This window comes from Monodon monoceros, unplaced genomic scaffold (genome assembly GCF_005190385.1).
Source record: "Monodon monoceros isolate NGI ecotype Baffin Bay Population unplaced genomic scaffold, NGI_Narwhal_1 Super_Scaffold_14, whole genome shotgun sequence".
Taxonomy (NCBI): Eukaryota; Metazoa; Chordata; class Mammalia; order Artiodactyla; family Monodontidae; genus Monodon; species Monodon monoceros.
In genome coordinates, this window is record NW_021703770.1 from 69,294,378 (window position 1) to 69,311,354 (window position 16,977).

Here is a 16,977-nt window from a genome sequence, read left to right on the forward strand (position 1 = left end):
TAGCAAGGAAGAAGTGCCAAGGGCTTCACAGTGTATTTCACTTTTCTCCCTTTCATTTTTCAAGTAGTTGTGTCTAATATTACTTGTCACAATTATAATTACCTCTTGACCCTAAACTTGCTGTAATCCTTTTTTCTTACGTGTAAATATATTCAGAGATAATATAAAAATAGGCATAGAATGTATTAACTTTTTATTGCTGTGTATCAAATTACCACAGATTTAGCTTCTTAAAGTAACAGGGGATTATGATGTGAGGACCTTATTCAGACTGCAGTTCAAACAAAACAACTACAAACATGTTTGGAGACAATGTGGGAAATCTGAACAGGTACCAGGTATTAGATGGCATTAAGGAATTATGGTAATTCTGTTAGGTTTGATAACAGCAGTGAACATTGTAAGAAAATGTTTATAATTTTTAGAGATCTGTTCCAGAGTACGTAGGGGTAAAATAATGGCTCGGCTCTAATTAATAATTCAGAGAGAAAGAAGGAGAAAAGGAGGAAGGAAAAAAGGAAGCGAGGGAGGGGAAAGAGAGAGACACTAGACAAAGTAAATGTGGCAAATTCTTGATAATAATTGAATCTTGTGATAAGTATATATGATAATTCATTATCTTATTCTACTTTTCATATGTTTTTAAATTTTCACAATGAAACATTTTAAAATGAGATTTACCAAGTTGCTGTTAAAATTTAATGTGTTTAGGCACTTACTTCTCCACCTTGAATGCCTTTGCAAAAACTAAAAGAATAATGTAGTAGGGTGCTTATCGTTCTATATTTTTAATAAGAAGAGACTTAACAATGAAATGATAAGTGTGCTTAAAATAGATACCTTCTAGATCAATTTTAAAGTTACATTCCTCTAAAAGCACTTTAAAAGTCAAATCTGAATTGTTATTAAGTCCACGGTCTTGGCATTAGTCTTGAATCAAAATTTATTTCCCTTTCTCTCAGTGCTTTCAGAATATTTTTTTGAATTCATTTGGCAAGGTATCTGAAAGTTTGCCTTGATTTATTCATAAATCCCTGGGTTCTGCCTGCATATTTGGCAGCAAGACCATTATGAAACTAGTTTCTGAGTAGACCCTGTCCTTCCATATATCGGAATCATTCAGAAAGACCCAGACATAAAGGGTGTTATAGAGGCAACCTAAGTAAATAGATTGTGGTGGTAGATGAGCTAAAAAGTAATAGAAAAATGCTTCTGTGTTGGCTCCTGCCTGGCTATGAAAATGCAGATATTATTTGTCTTTGCGATAATGCAACCCAACCAGGTACATGGATGGATTACCACGGCCCCACTTTCATTTTGTTTTCATCTGATCTCTGTGGTGGAATGTTACTTCACCTTGATCAGTGTACAACAGAATGACTACCTGTCTTAAATGTTATTAGTAAGGCTTTTCTATTTGTTTTTATGCAGTAGAGTTGATGGAATTTTGTTATGAGTTGGATTATGTATCCAACACATTCAGATATTGAAGTCCTTACTTAATGCCTCAAAATGTGAATTTATTTGGCAGCAGGGTCACTGCAGATGTAATTAGTTAAAATGAGGTCAATTAAGGTGGGCTCTCATGTGATATGACTTGTATCCTTATAAAAAGAACACTATGTGATGAGAAAGAGACATGCACAGAGGGAAGACAAAGTGAAGACATAGTGAGAAGGTGGCCGGCCATCCGTAAGCCAGGGAGAGAGACCTCGGATGGAACCAACCCTGCCGACACTTTGATCTTGGATGTCTGGCCTCTAGAGCTGTGGGACAATAAATCTCTGTTGTTTAAGCCTCCCAGTATGCTGTGTTTTATTGCGGCAACCTCAGAAATGTAATACAAACTCCAGACAAAGATTAGATGTCTTCTCATTTATATTGCCATGTTGAGTCTTTATCTTTTAGCTACATGGTTCAGGCATTCTTAAAATCTACATCAGTAGAATATCCTTTGGGGCGCATCTACAAAGCACTAAGCAGAGTGAACTATCCACTACCTTTGACTGATTCATAACAGTTTATAACCCAGGACAGAGGAATCCCTAGCAGCCATCTGAATGGTCTTTCCTTATCAGCCACCTCTGCTTTGGCAGTTTCTACCCTTCGTCACCCCAGTTAGTTTTCTTTCTTTTTTTTAATGTGGGGAGTAGAGGGTGTATTAAGAAGTACTGAACACAAGATTATAATAGTTGTATTTGAACTAGTATTTTTACGTTATAAAGTTACTTTTTTTGGATGACTATCTCTGCAGTCTAGTGGGAGAGAAGAAAAATAGAAAAGACTTCACTGCACAGTAAAGAAATAATAGGAAGTTTCCTCTGTAATGTGAGTCTTGTTTCCATTATTCGTTACATGACGAAAGCGTGTGACCCTGGGTAAGTCCCTGAACGCTTCTGAATTTCAGTTTACTCATATGCAAAATAGATACAGCCAATTATAAGAATATTTAAGGGATAAAGTAAGATAGTCGATATGCATAAGTCTTGAAAATATAGAGCACAATGGAAATGTAAGACATTAAATTATTAAGTCTGTGAAGGCAGAGTCTGAATCCTAGTATAAAATATTCTTATAATACTTCCTAGCATATTGCCTTGTATATGGAGGAAATACACGACTGTGAAACTAAAATAACTGCTGAGAATACTTGTAGGTTAAGAGAACCTAATAATTCATCCTTCCTCCAGAAGTCAACTGAAGTTAAACACACAACAGCATTCTAATACTGGTGGTGATAGCTTGTGTTTTTCAAAGTGCTTCCAATCTTGTCCCATATGCTCTTCTTATAAAGTGGCTGACACTCCTCCCACATGGATGATGGGTCTGTGTTCCCTCCCCCTGTGACTGTCCTGTCCAACAGAGGATAGTGGAAGTGATGCCGTGTGTCTTCTGAGCATAGGTAATAAAAGGATATAGCATCGTCCCACTTCCCCATCTCTCTCTCTCTTTTTGTCTTTCTATCTCTCTGTCTCTCTCTCTGTGTATCTCTCTGTCTCTCTTTCTATCTCAGAACACATGCCTTTGGGAGTCATCCATCATGTTACAAGAAAGCCCAGGTCACATGGAGAGCCATGTGTGGATGCTGCAGTCAACAGCCCAGCTAAAATCTCCTCCTGCATCAACTGTATGACACACAAGTGAATGAGTGTTCTCTTGATTGGAGCCACGTTTTCAAGTTCTAGCTGAGATCCCAGACACCGTGGAGCAGAGATGAGCTGGTCTCACTGTGCCCCATTGGACTCTCAGACTTACAGAAAGTGTGAAAAATTACAAATGACGATTGGTGGGGGGTGTTTGTTATGTGGCAACAGATAACCAATACATTGGTGAAAGAAGATTAGACAAAGGAGAGCCTCTTTATTACACCCTCAATTAACAAGTTACCCTCTGAGCTCAAGGTGAAGAAGCTACAGAAGGGCTGCAACTCACTTGGTCTTCCTTATGAATATAAAAGGAATTGGAGATTATACTTTGTTTGAAGGGAACAGGAGAGGGAGAGGGGAAGTATCCTTGTTTCCCTGGAGTGACTTTGCCCTGATTATTCTACCATGGAGAGGAGTGAGTGCAGAAGCACTCTAGGCATGGTATCAAAATGGGATCAGTGTTCACCAATAGTGAACATGCATCATCAAAAAATCAGAAAAGGGGAAGCAGACAATTATTTTTAACTCTTATTTAGTAGCCATTTTTTAAAATAGAAAGGTCATTGTGTGTGTGTTTCATATTTCTAGCACACATTGACCCACTCCCCAGTTATAACCTTCCCCTCTCTTGCCTGACCTACTTCGTGTTCAACATCGCTATGATTATGAAAATGAGGGACATGATTAGCATCAGTAGTAGTCACTGGACCACTGAGAACACATGCAGTGGTTTCAAAGGGAGAAATTGGGGACAGAACTCATAATACTGAAATACCGAAAAGTGGAATCTGGTTCTGAGTAATGAGGATGTGGTTTCTAAAATCATCTGATCTGCCCCACCAGAGCTGATATAACTTTACTTCATGGAAAAAATAAGCATGAAAGCAGCCAGTGGTTCTTTTTAATCTGATGCTATTTTAAAATTGTATGACAGCATTAATATTTGCTCTTTCCTTTTAATTGACTTCTTTGGAGATTTAATCCACAAAGCTTCCCTCTTTGCTTTAACGACCTCCCACCCCGGTACTTATTTTTCCTCCAGTGTCTATGCTGCTATGTCAGTGTTTTTCACTACTTGCTCATAGGAGGATGACATTTTGTCCTGGTTTCAAATTTCGTTTTAGTTTTTACTCAAGACTTCTGTACTTAGGGATCATCATCTCATGTAAGAAAAATATTGACATCTTCAAAATCTGTTGTAAAATTAATATCCAATTTAGAAATTTGCTAAGGTTCTTCAATTCACCTTCTAGTTTTGTCCAATTGATAAATCTCCCATTAAAAAATTCAGAGGTGAAATATTTTACAAACCTCACACTGTTTATGTCTTCCGTAAAAAAAATCTTCCATAAAAAAAAGTAAGTGCAAGGTTAATGCTAGGTAGTCTTGTATGAAGTCAAAGAGGTGTATCAACCCCTCTACTGGAAAAGAGCACTGGGGGAGCTGTCTACCACTGATCTTCCCCAGCCACAAATATGTTCTCTTTCATTCAGCCTAGCCCAAGCCTGATCTCTTTGTCAAAACTTGTATTGGCCATTTCAAAATAGAGAGGTGCCACTTATTTACCGAAGAGTGCTCTAAAAGATTACTGACAAATTATAAGCAATTTCCAGTGCCTGTAAATGTTTCTGGTGGATCGTTGAGATTGACCTTGAGACCATCTTAAGCAATCTGGGTATTTGTCTTTCATATATTTCTCTGATGGGTATGAATATTACTTGCATTAAAAATGATGGATGTGGGCAATTTCGTATTAACTGCCGCAGGAAAAAAAAGTCTTAATACCTTGGGATGGGTAGCACTGACCAGAGAGAGAGAGAGAGAGAGGAACTATATTTCAGCTGAATATTTTTCCTGGAAATTTTTGTGTAAACAAGTTTTGAATTGATGCTTTAGAATAGTGAGAAAGACGTGTCATTGGCAATTGTCCTAGAATTACAAAAAGTGCAAGAAAATGATGAAGTCACCTATTCAACTTAAAGTAATCTCCAGGCACAAGAAAGAAAATAGGACATTTATTCTGTCTCACACTTTTCTTGGATCTGTTGCTGAAGAGCTGAATCTCAGCAGGTTCTAAAAACAACTACATTTGTGCTTATTCTTACTTATTCCTTTCAGAATTTCTCTTATAACTGACATAAGCATTTATCACTTTATAATTTGCATTTCCCCATACAGTCTCCATGTTTAAAATGAATTAAAGAAATTTGTAAAAATATTCTACAAACTCAGTTCTGACTACCTCAGTGTGCTTTAAAGATGGGACTATTTGGCATACTTTTTTAAGTCCTGTTAGTTGTGTGTGCATTGTGTGTGTGTGTGTGTGTGTGAACTTAGCATTCTTTTTACTACGTATTGAAAGAAACTTGGTAAAAGTAATTTACTAGAAAAGCGTATGTGTATTATGTTTAATTAGCTGTATTACATTAGACAGACCTAACAAGAGCAAGTTATTTGTTCGTCCAGGCAGAATATTTCCAATTTCAGCCCTGTCTCAATACATTTGTTTTTTCTTTCTCTGAACAGTATACCACGCGCTTTCCCTTCAGAGAGCCACAGCAGAAAGTAGTCTAACCGTGGGATGAGAGTCGGGGATAAGTGTGAGTACGGGGTGAAAGTCATATGATTGTATGTGCTGTTCAAGATGCCTTAGAGAGGATACAAGTCAAGTAATGAGTCCACCATTACCCCTGACAATGACAGGGAGACAGTTTTATTTTTCTATTCCACTTTATGTGTACATACACAGGACATAAATTTACCCTGTAAAAAATATTATGAAGCACAGGCTCAAGAGATTATTAATTAAAAGCATAAATACTGGTTTTATAGCTCAAGATTATTATGAAGCTGCAAAGAATAGCTCTGATGGAGTGTTTCTCAAAAAATTTTAATTGAGACATGTGTTTCACTTTTAATAATCAAAAAGTCTTCATTGGCAAAAAAAGGATGTGTTTAGAACCCACTGTCCTAGTGAACTAATCTTGTTGAGAGCCTCTCTGGTCTCATCATGTGGCACTCGACACCTCCTTGGGTCCCATGTTTCTTCTCTTCATATGACCTTGTAGGTTTGTAATGAAAAAAATTCCCACATACTTCTGTTGTGCAGTTTCGGCCACAATAGTAATAGACCTGACCCAAATGAAAATATAAGAGCTCTCAGTTTTCTTCATAAGCTGTGGACTGCCAAATGGATAATTAGGTGTTTTTACTTTTCTTAATGCCCAAATCAGATCAACCGTTAAGGCCAGTCAGTTGCTAAGTAGGCAAATAACAAAAACATAGAGCCACACTGGGTTAACAACCACAGAAATATCCATTTAAGGACTGTGTATCAAATAATGGAAGCTTAAAAATGTTTGAGTTAGAGAAAGCAGGACAGAATAGTCTCAAACTGCGAACACATAGCTCTTTTGAACATCAGCAAAATTTACCTCTGAGTCTTTGTAGAGTTCTATCTTATCCTCAAAGAATTTATATGCTAAACCTACAGATGGACAAACATGTTATTTTAATATCTTCTGTTTAGTTTTCTTGAAAATTTCATTTTGGAAACTCCCTATTTGAGTTTTTAAATATCTCATGACTAAGGGATTGCATTAGTCCCATTACTTAAACAGTTAATTTAAAGAAATGATCGAAGATATATGAGTTACAGAAAGGGGTGACTTGAATTAAGATGTGGGCAATTTTAATCAAGACATGCTATATTCAGTAAACTCTGTAAGATCAGTGAAGGGAAAAATGTATTAAGGTCAATCCGTTTTGAAGAAACGTAACTAGTAGATAATGTGCCCTGATTTTTTTCTCTGTGACAGGAGTAATAAGCACCATCACTGTTCATCTATATTTCACTGGGCATAAATGCAAATTTCACATTTTCACAGAAGAGAGAATTTTATTACATTATATTGATTTAGAAATAATTCATTAACCTCTACTCCTTTTTCTTTACATATCAATCTGTCTCCATTCAAGGTTTTATCTTCATTTTTCAACAAGCTACTGAGAAGTGTCTTATATTGCAGGCTATTAAAAGACTGTTTTTTATACATTCAGCTTTGTCATTCTTGGCACAAAACTGGTACTGGTTTTCTGTACATTTTTGGATATCGTTTGGTTGTTCAGGAATGCTTGTTGTATTTCCTTGAAGTTGAGGATTTTGATAGTTTTGTATAATGCAAAATATTTGTTGCACTCTTCTGGACCTCTACCAGTTTTTGAAAATGAGGTATATTTATATGTTGATTTTTTTCTTCCTCTTCCAAAGTCAGGTGTGTATAATGTTGATGGCTATAATGGAACTGACTCTTACATAAGCTCAGTGATTTTCAATAGAGGAGAGGTCTTATGATCCACCTCCAGGACAGTTGTTGACATCTGAAGACATTTTTGATCGTCATGAGTACATGGATGGAGGTTACTACTGACATCTAGGGATAAAGGCCAGGGATACTGCTAAGCATCTTACAATACACAGGGAAGTCCTCTGCAACAGAGAATTATCTGGTCCAAAATGTTAACAGTGCTTGAGGTTGAGAAACCCTGTTTTAGATGATTTGCACTGAAAGCTGGAATCCACTTTTCAGAAGTGTGAAATCAGATACAGCTTAATTTCTCTGTGCCTTTCTTTCCCTTTTCCATTAAAGCTGAAATTTAAACACCAGATAAACAATCAGAGATACGCAAAAGTATCTAGGCCCAAGGATGTTTACCAGAATTTTACACATAACGGTAAAAGGTAGAAAACAACCTAAAAGTCTAACAATACAAAATTTATAGTATTAATCATGTTTAATATATAATTGGAATGTAAGAGCATAAAAACTTATAGGTGAGTGTTGGAATAATATGGAAAATGTTGAGTGTATAAAGTGAAACATTATTGTACCATGTGACATATACAGAGCGATCTAACATTAGAAAAAATGTATATGTTGTTTGTTTATTCTCATAGACAAAAGTTGAAAACGAAAAATGTTAGTTACCTCTGAGAATATGGGTCAATTCTGCAGCTAGTAAGTACTTTTTATTTATAAAAATAGGAATGACATTTTAAAAGGTGTGGATAACAATTTCATGTGGTTGTGAGAGCACACACTGTGGGGCCTGAGAGATGTGATCTTGCACACAACTGCTGTGTGACTTTGGGCTTCAGTTTTTTCATTTTTAAGTAATGCTCCCTTTAAATGGTTGTTTTAAAGATTAAATGGCCAAATTGCATGGTCAAATTTAGCTCTCTTCTTCCTCCAATGAGATAATTTGAGGCATTATTAAGAGGATTCTTGAAGGTGTTTTCCTTTTTATGTATTTCCAGTAGTGACTAATAGAGATCTCAGATCTCAGTTGGGCCCAGAAATGTAATTGCTAATTGATCTGTGAATGAATTGGTCTGATGTCATATTCCCATCCCCACCACTACCCTGGCTCCCAGTTTCAATTCAGTTTGATTTCATTCTATTCAGTTCATCAATTCAGTTCAGTTCAATTCAATTCAATTTTGTTCAATTCAGCTCACAACTCTTAACGGGAAACTTATCTATTTATATGAGAAATGCAAATATGAATAAGACAAGATCCTTCCTCATCACAGCCACACAGCTTAGCAGGCAAGGCAGATGGATATACAAGAAATTCTAACATAAAGTGGCAAAGAACTTCAAACTGTGAAGTGAGTGGACAAGTAAGGGAAGGATGGGAACATTTTATAAAACTAAGGGCAAGTGTTTGGTGTAGCCTTCAAGAATGGGAGGAGTTATTGGTGGAAAAGGAGAATTTTCCTCTGTGTTGCACAGGCACCTTGGAGGTATAGATTTCAGACATCTTCAGAAAGAGTAGAAGGTCTGATATGACTGGTTTATAGTGGACAGTTCAAGAACAATGAGAATTAGGCTGAAAAAGAAGACGAGGAGATTAGAGACATGCTTAACTATCAAGTGAAGGAAAACAGGTTTTATTTTGTGTGCGGTGTGGAGTCACTGAAAGTTCTTCATGAGGAAGTGACATGAAAATAACTCTGATTAGTGAACTGAGCAAGATTTAAAAGCTAAATTTAACACCTATTTTATCTTACCTAAAAGTAGGCTAACTTACTACTACGGTAAGCATCTTGAAACAAACCACATGTTTAGTATTTTTGTGACTAATTAGAATTAAGGAATTCTAGACAAAACTTAGGGCAAGAAGAGTATCTTATGCTCTGGTTCTGATAAATGTTGATTGAGGGTCTAGTGATAATGATTGAATCCTGAATAAAATTATTATTTCTGTCTCTAAAGTGATCCGATAGAATTAATCTTTGAAATTCATCTACTATACAGTCAAGAAATAAATTAATGTCAATGCTTAAATGACTAATTCCAAATATTCCAAGTGAAAATACATGATTTGGAGACACTTTTGAGTATATATTTCATGTCGCCAATCTGTAGGATTTTTTTTTTTGAGAAGATTATGCTCTTGGCTTATAACATTGTTGGTAAATTCATTTTCAGAAAGTAGAAAATCTTATTTCTATAGTCAGAAAAATTGGTCTTTATCAATTCTAACTTCAGTGCTTATGTTATTAATTTTAAAGAATGGCCTGGGGAAGAAAATAAAAAGAGTTTGCTTATCTGAGGAAAAACATAATGGACCAGAGGACCTATCCACTTTCTTTTTAGATGAGTCTGTGGAATACATTGGCTCATTACCAAAATACATATTTTAAGAATTATACTTCTTTCTAAGCAGTGGTTTGCAGTCCATTTCCAAGTCTAAGGTGATTTAAATTACATGATTTCTCTGTGCATTTCAAATAAGGTTTTTAATATTTTAGTTTTAAGTAATAAAATGCCATTCAAGTGTGTAATTTATTACTAAACCTATTAATATTTATAGACAAAAAATGATTTTCCTGAATGGTGGAAAAAACCCTCAATATCAATTTTTGCCTAGAAAAAAAAGGAACAACAATGAAGAACCCTGTGACAGAAGTATATTAAACATATATATTTTCTTTAGACCAAAAAATAAACTTTCCATCCAGTGGTTTTCTATAGGATCCTGAACTCTGAAATTCTAAGTTAAGTTTAATTGGTAGATTAAGTATTTGGAGATGTTTATGTGGTTGTGTAGCTCTTTGTAAACTCTGATTTTGGAAATGAAGAAACCAACTTACTGAAAATGCTATTTTACCTACTTAAATAAGGGTTTATGATGTCTACCGGCATCAATCATTAATTTATGCATTCAATAAATATACATTCAGACCTTGATATGTACCGAACCCTGTTCTAGGCACTGAAAATATAGTAGTGGAAAGGCAAATCCTCAACTTCCACAGCCTTATGGAACTTACATTTCAATGGAAATCAGAAAGTATTTCCTTTATTTTAATATATATTAATAAATGAAGAGTACAACTCATTTTTTATAGATATTATTCATTTTCCAATGCTGTAAACTTTCGATAGATTTCTGCTGTTTGCCCAGGACTGTATTGCACCATGAAGTCTCTTAAAAGAGGAACACAAATGCCAGTGACTTTGAAGAGTTGATGACTATTTCTTTATTTCTGTCTCCATTCTGGGGATTTAACTTATTTCCCACTTGAATTACCTTGAATTACCACAGTACTCATCTGGTCCTACCCGTGCTTTCAGTTGCCAACTCTCACAATCCAGGATGAAATTAGGATGAAAACCACTGTTAGATTCACCTGCCTGAAGACCCCATTTCCAATGTCACTTCCTGCTTGAGAATCTTTAATGTTCAGTTACTTTCAATGAGAACAAGACTTAATCCTAAAAATCTGTGTCAATCAGGGAAGCAGGACCATTGTGTATATTTTAGATGAGGTAGTCATTTTAAGAATAAGACCTAAACAATTGTGCAAGAAGCTGGGGAAGTGAAAGTCTGAAAGGTGAGTTGGAGCATGAGAGAAGTCCCTCAGCAGCCCTCCTGAAGTCAGATGCATCGCTGCTGGAGTGGAGCCGTGAGGGAACCTGCTGGAGGATGTTATGGAAGGCTGTGCCTCTGCGTCAGGTGGTGGGTCTGAAGCTGCAGTTGGTGAGCAGAGCTGACAGGTAGGGAGAAGAGCTGGATGCAGAGTGGAGGAGAGTAAGGTGTCGCCGCACTTCTCTGACTCTTACTATCTCTGACCTTAATGACCTTAATGAGGGTAGTGGCTGCTGGCTCATATCCACCTTCCTAACATCATGCAAATTCTCTTTTGGTCAACTCTAACTTGAAACTATGGAAGACGGTGATTCTGTGAAGCATAGTTCCAGCCTCACCAAATTTATGTAATACTATCAGCTTTTTAAAAATAAATTTATTTATTTATTTATTTTTGGCTGCGTTGGGTCTTCGTTGCTGCACAGGGACTTTCTCTAATTGTGGCGAGCTGGGGTTACTCTTGGTTGCGGTGCGTGGGCCTCTCATCGCGGTGGCTTCTCTTGATGCGGAGCACAGGGTCTAAGCGCGTGGGCTTCAGTAGTTGTGGCACGTGGGCTCAGTAGTAGTGGCTCGTGGGCTCTAGAGCACAGGCTTAGTAGCTGTGGTGCACGGGCTTAGTTGCTCTGCAGCGTGTGGGATCTTCCCGGACCAGGGCTCTAACCCGTGTCCCCTGCATTGGCAGGTGGATTCTTAACCACTGCGCCACCATGGAAGTCCCACTATCAGTCTTATCTCTTCTGATTTCCCAGTCTCAAGTGCTTTTCTTCTTCTCTCAAACTAGTTTCCTTACTTCATTTCATAGTCCTCTGACTCATTCTACCTTTGGGCTTTGTTAACGCCATCTCATATATCTGAAATACTTATCTACCTTCTCTTTGCCAATCTGCAAACTTACTCCCTGATTTAGATTCTTCATTGAACACCAGATTACAGAGACTTTGACTTTATTTAGGATTTTAATAGCACTTGTAAATATCCTATAATCTATTTGAAATTCTCTTTTCTACTACTTTGAAATGGCTGCAGAATTTTGAGGAGGATATGATTAAAAAAAAAAATTTGCTCAGAGGAAATGTTCATTGACCTTGATAAAAACAGTTCTGAACAACCCAATGTTGGGAGTGGGAGAATTTTGCACAGGTTTACAGAGGACCAGGTGATCTAAAAGTAGGAGGAAAGAAAGTAACCTTGGTAAAGGTATAATATTTTTCAATATGGTGGGTCTAGACAGATAGATGAGGAATAAATGGAAGGGATGCTCGTTATGCAGCAAGGAAAAGGAAAAAGTTTGGAAGTTAGGTTTACCAGAAAGCTGGAAGAGTTTTGAGAGAAACAGCAAGATGAAAATTTTGGTTTTCGCTTTTCAATATGACCTCATATTGATATCTGTAAAAACAAACAATAATAATAAAGGGGCAGCTATTGCTGTATCACTTGACTCATGCCGGCACCTGTTCTGTGTGCTTTCCATATGTTAACTCAGTATTTTGTTCATACTCCAGAGAGGGAGGTACTCTCTCTTACCTTCATTTTACAAAGAAGGAAAATGTGGCACCAAGAGTTTTAATTTTTTTGCCTGCACTATTATAGCTAGCAAAATATGGAGACAAAATGTGAACTCAGCCAACCTGGCTTCAGAATCTATGTTTTTTTTTACTATTGCACTATATTGTCTCTCTATTTAATAGGCATTTAATTTGTGGAGTAAATAAAAGCAACTTATTTCCCTCCTGACTATCTAAGATATCCCAAGAACAGACTATTAAGAGTTCTAAACGCTCAGTATCATCAACCTATCAGCTTGGAAATCATAAGAGAGGTCCCTCTACCTTTTTTACCGTTAAACCCTTAATTTTTATATGTGCCTTTTTACTTTTCAATTCATCAAACTAGAGCAGCAAAGTATGACTCACAGACCAGCAGGATCAGTATAGTCTGGAAACTTGTTAGAAATGCAGACTGTCATGTCTCGTCTCTTACTGAATCAGAGTTTGCCTTTACCAGCGTCCCCTGGTGATTTACGTGTACATTAAAGATTGAGAAAAACTACTTTAGATTATCTTTTAGAGAAAAGGTCTTTACAAACCACACCTGACACATTTCACAGCATTTTCCCCCCAACTATTTCTACCTTCTACCCAGGTTATTATACTAGCAGCCCATGAACTTCACATATCCCCTGGGGATCTTTGAAAAAAATACAGATTCTTGGATCTCACTCGAGATCTGTTGAATCTGGATTTCCTGGGAAAGGGCTGGGATTTGAAGTTCTTAAAAACTTCTTGAGTTTTTCTGAAGCAGAGTCCAGTCTCTAATGCCTCTTTACCCTCTACAATAAAAAGTGCAGAGGAAATACATGCGTTCATCAATCTCCAGCCGAAAGATCACCTTCTCTCACATGCTTCGCTCAAGTCTTCAGGTGAAATTGTTATTATTTCTTATCATGTTAAGTAAACTTCTGTGATTGCACCTAGTACATCACATTAATCTATTTACATCTCTATTTCACATCCTGGGTAGAGCTGTGAATAAGAGCTCCATACATTTCATTGAATCAGGGAATATATAGGCAGACGTGTTATGAGCATATAGCCACGTGAATGGTTTTTGGTAACAGTGGTGATTTCTTACTGTTGACCATGACTGCCCACCTTCCCATCTGCTTTCCCTCAGTGGTAGGCTTTTCACGGTCACATTCTTGAAGTTCCTTGTAGAGGAAAGGTCTGTGAATCATTTTATAGCATCATGTTGGATCATCATTTTTATGACAAATATTAAATATTTATAATTATGTATTAGAGGAAAATGTATAGACACCAAGTTATCTCCTTAAATAAGTTTTCAGAAATAGTTCATAAATAGCTTCATGTCAGAAACTAGACAATGCATTTAATTTGTTCTTAGTTACAAAAAACTAGGTAATTAGGTTTACTTACTAATGCTGAAAGACTTTTTTTTTCTTCCCCTTAGAGCTCTAAGAATGATTTGATTGTTCAAGGGAATGAAAAATATGTTTCAAAAATTTTCTAAAGGAGGATTCCTTTAGAATTGGGTATGTCTAGGACTATACTTTGACCTCCTTTTAGTCTTTTTTTTTTTTTTTAATGGCCTTATAGAACTGTGGATGTTGGGAACTTCAAAGGGTGACTCATGGGAACTACACATTCAACTTCCACTTCTAATTCTTAAACTTAGACCTTCCCAGTGGAAGTCAGAAATTGGGTTTCCTGTGAGTCTCCTGACTATTTAATTTATAATTTCTCCTCCTATTTGGCATACCAAAGTTAGCTAAAGCAACTTGGAAATTAGGCCATGTTACCACGAGATGACATCAATAAAAATGAATGAAAATCTCCCTTGCCATGTAAAGTTTGGCTTCCTTGTTTGTAAAAAATGTTTTACTACAGGCTAATTAAAGAGACATTTTTACCAGTTGGAATCGGATGAAATATCCACTATCTTTTTTAGCTTTTATTCTTCTTAAAGTTCATCTTAATTAACTTTAATTAACCCAGTTGTCCCAATTGTAAAACAAAGTTGTCAATTTTAGACAACATAATCAAAGGTATAATTATAGGGGAAATATATAAGCATAATATATCCTCTTTCAAATATAATCAGAATAAATGTTTTCTTCTTCCTTAGGAAAAAATACTTCTACTGATTTGGCCCAAGATGAGGTCCATCATGTAAGGCAAAACTTCCTAACCACTAAACATAACAGAGTTTATGGACCCAAACCCCTATTACTAAGAATAGGAAGAATGTTTATACAAGAATGACACTGAAAAATAAAAATAAAAATCATTTATAAAATGTATAAAATCCTAGCTATAGTATATATATATATATGCATCTCCACACCTCATTTCAGTAGCAGGTCACATTAAGAAGTGCAGAAGACAAGACAAATGTGGGGAAGTCAGAGAAGCTCCAGATATGAAAATGAATTTATAGGGGGGTTAAGTTAGAACCAATGGAATAAAGATCTAAGGACCAGGAAACATTTTGAGAAAGAGAAGTACAGTTCCATTTATATGTAATCATATCAGTAGAGTTAAAAGGGGTAAAAGTCACCACAATTGACGAATAGCCTTAATAGGCTTCCACCTAGTGAATTAACCAGTAGTTTGAATCAACCAAATTTATTTAGCATCACCTGAAGGAGACAGCTTATTTTTTAATTTATTTTCTTTGTTTTTAAAAAATTAATTAAAAAAATTGAAGTATATTTGACCTACAGTATTATGTTTTAAGGTGTACCACGTGGTGATTTGATATTTTTATACATTACAGAATTATCACTATGATGAGTCTAGTTGCCATCGGTCACCATACAAAGTTATTACAATATTATTGACCATATTCTTTTAAAAAATTTTTTACTGGAGTATAGTTGATTTACAATGTTGTGTTAGTTTCTGCTGTACAGCAAAGTGAATCAGTTATACATGTGCATATATCCACTCTTTTTTAGATTCTTTTCCCATATAGGTCATTACAGAGTATTGAGTAGAGTTCCCTGTGCTATACAGTAGGTCCTTATTAGTTATCTAGTTTATATATAGTAGTGTGTATATGTCAATCTCAATCTCCCAATTTATCCCTCCCCCACCTTCCCGCTTGGTAACCATAAGTTTATTTTCTACATCTGTGACTCTAATTCTGTTTTGTAAATAAGTTCATTTGTACCATTTTTTTAGATTCCACGTATAAGTGAGATCATATGATATTTGTCTTTCTCTGTCTGACTTACTTTACTTAGTATGACAATCTCTAGGTCCATCCATGTTGCTGAAAATGGCATTATTTAATTCTTTTTTATGGCTGAGTAATACTCCATTGTATATAGGTACCACATCTTCTTTATCCATTCATCTGTCGATGGACATTTAGGTTGCTTACGTCTTGGCTATTGTAAATAGTGCTGCTATGAACATTGGGGTGCGTATATACTTTTGAACCATGTTTTTCTCTGGATATATGCCCGGGAGTGGGATTGCTGCATCATATGGTACCTCTGTTTTTAGTTTTTTAAGGAACCTCTGTATTATTGTCCATGATGGTTGTACCAATTTACATTTCCACCAACAGTGTAGGAGGGTTCCCTTTTCTCCACACCCTCTCCACTGTTTATTGTTTGTAGACTTTTTGATTCTGACTAGTGTGAGGTGATACCTCATTGCAGTTTTGATTTGCATTTCTTTGATAATTAGTGATGTTGAGCATCTTTTCACGTGCTTTTTTCCCATCTGTATGTATTGACTATTTTCTTTACGCTGCACATTATATCCCTGTGACTTATTTATTTTATAACTAGAACTTTGTACCTCTCAATACCCTTCACCTACTTTGCCCAACCTTCCAATCCCTGTCCCTCTGGCAACCACCAGGTTGTTCTCAGTACCCCTGAGACCCTGTAGGTCCATCCATGTTGTTACAAATGGCAAGATTTCACTCTTTTTTTATGGTTGAGTAATATTGCATTGTATACATACAACATTTTCTTCATCCATTCATCTATCAATGGACACGTAAGTTGCTTCCATATCTTAGCTATTGTAAACAATGCTTCAGTGAACATCAGAGTGCATATCTTTTTGAATTGGTGTTTTTGTTTTCCTCAGACATAAGAAATTTTATCCAAAGTGAAATTGCTAGGTCATATGGTAGTTCTATTTTTAATTTTTTGAGGAATGCTACAAGCTTGAATTACATTTCTTTGGCCTTTCAGAGAGACTTTGCTTAATCCACACATACATATTCGTCTTGGCAAAGCTGTTCCTGCTCCTTTAAATAATGGACTGTATATGTTTAAGGACCATGGCTACTTACTTACCTTGTCATTTTTTTGTATTAGTAAGCTAGTATTAGGTGCGGAAAGAGATAAGCA

At 36.1% G+C, this 16,977-nt stretch overlaps 1 long non-coding RNA gene across 1 annotated transcript in view; it reads left to right on the forward strand.

The window, feature by feature from the left end:
* The window catches only part of LOC114895228, an 80,150-nt gene that overhangs the window by 24,021 nt on the left and 39,152 nt on the right, over window positions 1–16,977 (forward strand). Inside the window, exon 2 of the long non-coding RNA XR_003793456.1 lies at window positions 5,673–5,746. This is a non-coding gene — a long non-coding RNA (uncharacterized LOC114895228). The remainder of the gene's footprint in view (window positions 1–5,672; window positions 5,747–16,977) is intronic.